General features: G+C 37.2%; 1 pseudogene; it reads right to left on the bottom strand.

Moving 5' to 3' along the window:
* Positions 1 to 7,849: 7,849 nt before the first annotated feature.
* On the bottom strand, positions 7,850 to 9,355 carry LOC143624220 (F-box/LRR-repeat protein 12 pseudogene; annotated as a pseudogene).
* Positions 9,356 to 9,747: the final 392 nt, after the last annotated feature.

Consider the following 9,747-nt stretch of genomic DNA (forward strand, 5'->3'; position numbering starts at 1 on the left):
ACATGACTATACTCCCACTAGCCCATTTATACACACACGCCTCATCACCGTTTTGGACGAAACCAAACGCTTTGATTTCTTCATTAAAACGATGATTCCACATCCGTGATGCTTGTTTCAACCCGTAGATTGATTTCCTTAACTTACATACTTTGTCAGGATTAGATGGATCGACAAAACCTTCAGGCTGAACCATATGGACATCTTCCTCAAGATATCCATTAAGAAAAGCGGTCTTGACATCCATCTGCCATATCTCATAATCAAAATGAGCTGCAATGGCAAATAATATCCTGATCGACTTAAGCATCGCGACCGGCGAGAAGGTTTCATCATAATCAATCTCTTGAGTTTGTGTGAAACCTTTTGCTACAAGTCGTGCTTTGTAAGTATCTAGATTTCCATGCATATCGGTCTTCTTCTTGAAGACCCACTTACATCCAACCAGTTTGGAGTTAAGTGGACGATCAACCAATTCCCAAACTTGGTTATCGTGCATGGATTGCATCTTGGCGCTCATGGCTTCAAGCCATTTTTCACAATCAGGTTGTGACATAGCATCTTTGTAGGAGATCGGTTCATCCGAATCGACCAAGTAGCAACCATCCACGAGAAATCCATATCTCTCGGGAGGTTGACTAACCCTACTAGATCTGCGAGCAACGTGTGTATGATCAACCATTTGATCACCTTCAACATCCTCGTGTTGAAAGCTAGTATCGACCAACTGTGTATCATCCAGTGATTCTTGAACCTCTTCAAGTTCCACTCTCTTTTCACTAGGTCCTTCCATAAGGAACTTAGTTTCTAAGAAGTATCCTTTGCGTGAAACAAACACTCTTTGTTCACTAGGATCATAGAATATATATCCTATATCATCCTTTGGGTATCCTATGAAGATACACTTGATGGATCGAGCCTCAAGCTTATTTGGGGTGTCACGTTTAACATAAACTTTGCATCCCCATACCCTTAAATATGAAAGGGATGGAACCTTTCCATGCCACACTTCATAGGGTGTTCGATCCACCTTTTTGGTCGGGGCCATATTCAAAATACGAGCTGCTGTAAGTAGTGCATATCCCCAAAATGATGGTGGTAGTGAGCTTCGTGCCATCATTGATCGAACCATGTCCAACAGTGTTCGATTCCTCCACTCGGATACTCCGTTATGCTGAGGAGTACCAGGAGGAGTGAGCTGTGAAACAATTCCACAATCTCTAAGATGACTTTGAAAAGCATCACTCAGGTATTCGCCTCCTCTATCGGAGCGGAGTACCTTGATTGTTCGGTCGAGCTGATTTTGTACTTCATTTTGAAATTCCTTGAACATTTCAAAGGCTTCATGTTTGTGTTTCATTAGATACACATACCCATATCGACTAAAATCGTCGGTAAAGGTAATGAAGTACCTTTCACTATTCCTACTAGTGGGCTTGAGAGGTCCGCATACATCCGTATGTATGATACCTAACAAGTCCTTAGCCCTTTCATTTGTACCTTTGAAAGGCTCTTTGGTCATCTTGCCTTGAATACAAGATTCACACTCATCAAACGAACCTAACTCGTTTGTTTTCAAAAGACCATTCTTTTGGAGAGTATTTACACGATTCTTGTTTATGTGTCCAAGGCGACAATGCCAAATGTAGGAATCACTCAAATCCTTTTTGAGTCTTTTGGTGGAAGTTTGATATAATGAGCTATTTGAGGTATTATCATGAACCAATTCATAAATATCGTTGTTTGGTACAGCTTTAAAATAAAAGATACCATTAGATGATACATGCATTTCTGATTTTACAAATTTAAAGTCAAAATTACATTGTCTAAGAAGGTGCACGGAAATAATGTTCCTAGTTAAACTAGGAGCATACAAAACATTCCTCAAAACAACTTCCAAACCACTTGGAAGCGATAAAGTGAAGTCTCCTCTAGCGACCACGTGCACCCTTGCACCGTTGCCCATGAAAAGACTCACTTCGCCCTTCTTTAAGTCTTCATTCCTTTTGAACCCCTGCAACCAATTGCAAATGTGAGTTCCACATCCGGTATCCAATACCCATGTGTTAGAAGAAATAAGATTTAGCTCAATATTAATCATAAAGACATTACCCGAGGCATGCCCCGCATTCCTCTTGTCTCTTAGCTCCTTTAGGTAGACCGGGCAATTGCGTTTCCAATGTCCGGTCTCCCCACAACCAAAACAAGGATCATCCTTATGACCCCTCGGTTCCACAACCTTTTGTTTCTTTGCCATAACCGGTGCCTTGCCCTTACCCTTAAGATGCACAGGAGGACCCTTTCTTTTTGCTACCTTAGCCTTAGGATTGGGCTGAGATCGATTCTTGGATCCACCTTCATTGATCGCAAACACGGGTAAAACCCTTTTACCCATGCTCGCCTCGGCTGTTTTAAGCATTGAGTGAAGTTCTCCAATGTTTTTGTCCCACCCGTTCATGTTATAATTTAACACGAAAGTGTCGAACCTTTTCGACAAAGAGTTAAGGATCAAATTCGTTGCTAACTCTTTTGAGATGGGACAATTGAGCTTGGCGAGGCGATCAATGTAACTTTTCATCTTAAGTACATAAGTTGAAACTGGTTGATTATCATCCATTCTACATGCATGCAAGGCTCGAACCGTTTCGAACCTTTCAACCCTCGATTGCTTAAGGAACATTTCCTTAAGTTGAGTAATCATGTCGTACGCATTATGGTTTTCGAAATCCTTTTGGATTTCGGGAACCATAGTCGCCAACATGAGGCATGACACTTGAATGGAATCTTCCGTGTGTTGGACCCAATTCATGTATTCGACCTCACTTCCCTCTTCCGGTTCGTTGGGGATAGGTGTTTCCAAAACATGATATAATTTTTCTTGTTTTAGAACAATCCTTAAATTTCGGAACCAATCCGAAAAGTTATTGTGATTAAGACGGTCTTTAGCGAGAATAGATCGGAGAGATACATTTTGGACGTTAGGGATTATGTTGTCGTCGACGTGTGCGGCCATCTGCAGAATTTTAATTAAGTTCATTTTAGTGTTTTACTTATTTTAATTATTAATACCCTTTTATATATACCAAATATAATTAATAATTAAAATCTAGAATCCAACGATAAACCCGACTCCGGTTAGGTGACCTTTTTCCCATTGTCGGTTTATCAAGGTAGTTATTCATAACAATTGCAAACCCTTTTGCAACTTCTAGAGTTTATGGGACCGGTTCGAAATCATATTTCGTGTCGGCATGTTTATCCCATCAACACCTATTAGACCCCATGCTTGGGTGACCCTCTTCACATGGTTCTAATTTAAGTCGTCCTACTTGTATCAACTTGTAATATCAACATACAAATGGTTAGGTGACCTTTTTCCCATTTATATGCCAATATTACCTCAACATATTAATTTACTCTACGCGGTTAGGTGACCTTTTTCCCACTAAGAGCTTACTAATATGTTAAGCGTTATACAAAAGGATGGTGTTTAACTTGTTATCCTTAATTTTAAAAGGGATTTTTAGTTTTAATAATTCTAGTTGTAAAACTTTAAATCATGTTCTAACATGCATTTAGTAACATGATTATTTTGAAACCATTTTCAAAATTCTAATTTATAATAAAACCATTTTATTATGGGCGTGAGACGGCTAGTTAATAAATCCATTTTATTAAACTACGTGTCACGTGATTACCGATAATTGTTAGAACCCGTTTTATGCTTTGTTAATTAATTCTATGTGACGAAGTTGATATCCTAATATCTAACAACCACACAATCAAACAATCAATTAACAAGCATACACAATTATACTAGACACGAGCCACTAAGTTAGACCACACTTGTTAGCCGAAACAAGTGTGTGTCTTAGGTCCGATCCTAAGGGACACACGACACATGGATGTTGTAGCTCCCACTTGATCCCGCATCCAAATGCGTCAAGCATCTTCTTCAACCCCGTTGTAATCCATTGGGCTTGAACTTGGGCCTTAGCTTCCATAAGCTTCCATTTGGGCTCAATTGGTGGGCTTAGGTCCTTTTGGGCTTGAATCCCCTTAATGGGCTTGTGAGGCCCATTATCACCATACCCGGCCCAATAAGGCCCAAACTTCCAATTTTGCAATCTTCTTTAATTTTACAAAACCAAATGTCCTAATACATTTTTTATTCTATAAAATAAAGATATTACAAATAATCTATTTATTACATACCCATATGAATAAATAATAAAAAATTACAAAACTGCCCCTAATTAATTATTACAAACCGAAACTTGAATAATCAATTACAATTACAATCATCAACCACAAACAAACATCCATTTTGGTCTACGGCTCGGTCTAGTTTTAATAAATAACAAACATAACCCGTTATGTTTTAGGATCCCGTTCCAAAACCCCTTGACCTTATCGGGCCTAGCCCAACCCATTTGGGTTTGACCCAATAACTTGTTCTTGGGCTTCGGCCCATAAGAAAGTCTCATGGGCTTCGGCCCATTTAACTTTCTTCCCTTTTTTCGGTTAACCCATTAACCAAAAGAAGTGGGCTTCGGCCCAATAGCTCGGTTTTATTTATTTATTTATTTATTTATTTTTTGAACAAAGCCAAAAATATAACAAGATTAAATACAAAAAAAAATCATGCATGTTAATTTTTTGTATAAAATCTTTCAAGGGGAAAATATAAAACCGAAAACCCGAAGCTTAGTTTCCCGTATCCCGGCTCTTGATGCCATTTGTTGGGTTTCTATGGATATTTTAGACTTAGTTAATCATTTAACTAGTCATTAAAAGGCGGAAGCGTGATTATCTATAAACTTTATGTACATATATCCATATATATATTACAAGTTCATATGTGTGTTAATCTATGAATAACCCTTTATTCTTGTTTCAAGATTACCATTAATCTTAAGATTAGAAACCCGAGACTAAGGATCAAATAATACGGAAAAACTAAACTATCAAAGCTTGTAAAACTTACATTCTTAACTCCTTAAGAGATGTAGTTGATGGTTGAAGAAGATGATGATGTTGATGCTAGACTTTCAAAGGGAAAATCCTCAAACGGAAGATACCCCGAGCCTCCAACACACACCGAGCTATGTTAGGAAGCTTGAACACGAGAAACCGAGACTCGAACCTCTTTTGTTTCTTGACTTCGGCCGAACCAAAAGCTAGAGGGAAAGAGAGAGTTGTGGTTACTTATTATATCTTGAAAGTATGTTGATCTTTATATAAATGAGATCATATCTCATTCATATCTTAAGTTAGGTTTTTGGTCAAGTAAAAGTTACTCAACCTCCATCAAGTCCTTACCAACTTTGACCAAGTGTATGGGGTGTAAGGCATACATGTCTAAATAATATATATTTTATACCTTATAAAATATATAAACATCCCATCTTTTATAAACCATTTTATAAAAGAACACATGTTTAAATAATCATTCCAATAATAATTATTTGAATAAATAAATTAACCAATTAATTTATTTAACACTTTCAAGTAATTATTCAGAAACCCGATTTCTGAATGTGTTGTGTTCTGTATTTGTTTTATAGATCATATCTCAACAAATACATAATTGGTGTGTGTCTAACTCGTTATTGGGTATGACCCGACTTGGATCAAACACGGCTAGCCACATTAACCTAATTATGTGTCTCGGGCATACGGTATTCCAACAGCCGGTGGCTGGAAAGACAGAACCACTGTGGAGGACATGGATCTTGCAGTTCGGGCCAGCCTCAAGGGGTGGAAATTTCTCTTTGTTGGAGACTTAGAGGTGAGTTGCAGTGTCGAATATTAAAATAAATAAATTCATCGAACTAATATTCTAATCTATAGGTCAAAAACGAACTCGCGAGTACCTTCAAAGCTTACCGATATCAACAGCGCAGTTGGTCATGTGGTCCCGCTAATCTATTCAGAAAAATGTTCAAAGAAATCATCATGTGTGAGGTATAACCGTATAGCTAATGCATGAGCAATTGTCTTTTTCCTAATAACATTTAAAAATGATTAAATGTGTCTGCAGAGAGTATCCCTTTATAAGAAGTTTCATGTGCTGTACGCATTCTTCTTTGTCCGGAAGATAATAGCACACTGGGTGACCTTTTTCTTCTATTGTGTGGTGATCCCGATAAGCATCATGGTCCCAGAAGTGAAACTTCCAAAACCAGTAGCCATATACATCCCGGCAACAATCACCATTCTGAACTCGGCATGCAGCGTAAGGTCATTGCATCTTATTGTCCCGTGGATCCTGTTTGAAAGGAATAATATCCTTTCTCTAGGAATAATCACCAAAATAACATCCTTTATTTCGATGAACATCATAATTACAGACACCATCACGCATATGTATGTATGCACAGTGCAACCGTAAACGGTGGAATCAACATTGAAAGCCTCCATCATATCTTTGCCACATATCGGTCAAACACCAGCAAAGCAAAAGATTCATTTTGATTTCTGAGAAACAAGGCATTGAAGGTGTGCCTCCCTTAAATACAAGAGAGAGAGGAAGAAGATAGGTATTGCTGACATGCCTCTAGCGGTGCAATGAGAAATACATTCACACGTTCGGATTGGTTTCAGTTTCAGTTTCGGTTTTGATTTCGTTTAAACTCGGTTAACTATTTAAGCAACTTTGATGAAAACTTTTTACACCTTTTGGCTTCGTTAGCCTACAAGCTTTTTAATGAGTCAACTTGTTAGCTATATTTACGGAACAATAAGCAAACCGAAAGCTTCATGTTATTAATAGCTTTGAGTTAAATATATTCAATTCATATCACTTATTCGTGATCACAACTTTAGCACTTCAATATAGAGTGTGTGTTTTAACTGTATCTGAACACCAAACATGACCCAATGTGACTTAAAACACAATTACATTAAGCCTGAAAGACCCAGCCCAAATAAGCATTGAACCCCGAACCCAAACTTAGCCGATCGGGTCGAATTCTCCATGTTCGAGTTAACCCGAATAACCCCGGAAATTTGTTGGAAATTATGACATTTAATAAATTGTTTCCATGACAGTTTCCCAATGTTTATGATCGTATATTCTATTTATGTTATATGTGGTGAATCATATTTTAATGCGTTCTTAATCTTGTGATAAAGCTAAGATCACTTTTGAAGTTAATACTATAAAATACATGAACCTTGAGGAAATCAAACTACCAATACAAAGGATTTGCCTAGTGATGCAAAATCAGTTACTACTGGTATGTTTACAACATTATGCATTGATAAGAGGTGTGTACGGTTCAGTTTGTTTGTTTATTAGCCTCAATCAAATTAACCAATTATTTTTGGTTAATCAGTTCAGTTTATTCGGTTAAATTTTCAGTTTTTTGTTCAGATAATTTTGATTAATAACCAAAATCAAATTAGGCTATAATTTGTATTTAAAAATACATGAAGTAGAAGTATAAATACATGAAATGGTGTTGAAAAACATAAATTAAATTATAAAAACTTGAAATATATGAAAATCGTTAACTTCACTGAAGGTAAAAAAAAAATTGTAACTGGTTTTCCGTTAATTTCGGTTCGCTTATTAGCCATCCCTAGCACTAATAATTAAACAATTTAGGCAGACTGTTTCAACAGGTGGTAAGTCTAGTCGCATGACCATCACCGTCGCTTTCATTGTCACGACATCATCCCATGGCAACTAGTACTAGCCACCATATAATCTACAGCGGGTGAATCCATCTTAATATTATTTTTTAGAACGACACATTTAAACCCGAACTCATTTGAAACAAAACCTGTTTGAACCCGACAAAATTGGTACCTTTTGAAAGAACAATCATGACTTGTTTCCCAACCCAACCTGCCCTATCAATTTGTTTTGAAAGGCTTTAGAAATATGCACATATTAACCAAATTTTCACTATAAACTAGATAAACTCCTGTAATTTTTAACCAAATACACTTCAAAATAACTTCCATCTAAAACAATCTTTTAACAAATTACCATCAAAAGAAATGTTTAGGCATAATACACATAACTTCTTCAGGTTTCATTTCAACATCCCATCTTGCCATCTTGAACATCGTTATCGCCAACGAACTCACTTTTTGGCATCTCGTAATATAAATAACCGAGAGATGTTTACACCCGTTCCTTAAAGCCAACAACCCTCGATCACAAAACCCCCAACACCCATTCACATGAACCCGCTCTAAATTATCACAATATTTGCCAATGGACTCCCATCCCGAAACCCCAATCTCAGTACACAAAGACAAATTCCACTCTTTTAACAACGGACACCCTTTCGACATCTCCATTATTGTTTCATCACCAACCGTTCTACATAAACGAAAATTCAAAATTTTAATATTTTTACCAAGCCCGTTACCAATTGCTCTTAAACTGTCCCCACGAATGCACCAGCTAAGAGAAGAAACATTCAGATACTCGAGCCCGCCTCCACTCAAAATACCCAAAATGCCCTCGGGTTCAAGTTTGCAAGAATCAGCTTCCAAACAGGCCAAAGTTTCAGAGCACCTGTCAAACCCGACTCCTTTGACTTTCTCACAATGAGAAATCTTGATCGCTCGAATCTCACGACAATATTTTGTAATAAAAGATATTCCTGTGTCGGTTATACGAGAACACCACTCGAGATTCAACTCTTTTAAAAACCGACACGACTTAGCTAATAGTTTTAACCCGTTATCGCTTATATCGCAACGATAAAGACTAATAAACGAAAGATTTGGACAACCGCTAGCAACCGAAGAAAGACCCGTGTCGGTAACTTTGAAACAACAATCGAGATAAAGCGACTTCAGCTTTGACCCGTGATTTTGCAGTTGACTTAAACCCTCGTCTTGAAGATTTACATACCCAGATAAAGATAAGAGCTCTAATCGCGTAAAACGTTTAATTAACTTATCAAGAATGACTGAATCAACGTCGGTAATAGTTTTAGACAACGAGTCCCGGTTTAACCGAAAGAACGAGCATCCAAATTCCAACGACTTACGTGTTATATTTTGAATATGAAGCATGCGGTGACAGGTTAGACCAAAAGATTGCCGGTCAACAGTCAAGTCAAACTTTTCAAAGATGAAAAACAAACAATCATCAGGAAGATGCATAATAGAAGAAAAACTGTCTTGATCAACTGCCTTCATTTGTAAGCTGGTTATTGGTATCTAACGGTTGTAAAGCTCGGATTTTTATAACAATTTGCTTATAATGTGATTCAATATCATGAATGGTATGTGTGTCACCGTAACCATATCCTACTTGGATGCCACATTGGCGGCATAATAACTTTGTTTTTGAACTGTGATTGTTTAAACAAACTGGAAAACAAGATGGCTCATCTAGTTGAGTGAATCGACTGAGATCGATGGATTCAAAAGATATAGAACCTTTTTTTATGGATTTGCGATACTTAGAGCCGACTTCGGATGTTATTCGGTTTGAGGATGCTAGATTCAGAGGGTATCCACATGAACCACAACTGTTTCAAAGAAACCGAAACAAAGATTAGTACAAAGCAGTTTTACTTTTACATCCATTTTAATGAAACTACATGTCTAGAGTGTTTCATGTGAGAGAAAGTCAAAATAAAAAGATTCAGATTTGTTCTGTGTGTTCTGAAATGATCTTCTCCATGCGCACACACACATACACAAGGTAAGCTTGATTACAGAACACTAAGTTATTGCAAGAACCACCCTAAATAATTTGATATTTTTTATCAA

This window comes from Bidens hawaiensis, unplaced genomic scaffold (genome assembly GCF_021521415.1).
Source record: "Bidens hawaiensis isolate Kalapana, Puna unplaced genomic scaffold, B.hawaiensis_p1.1 tig00003698_1, whole genome shotgun sequence".
In the NCBI taxonomy this organism is placed as follows: Eukaryota; Viridiplantae; Streptophyta; class Magnoliopsida; order Asterales; family Asteraceae; genus Bidens; species Bidens hawaiensis.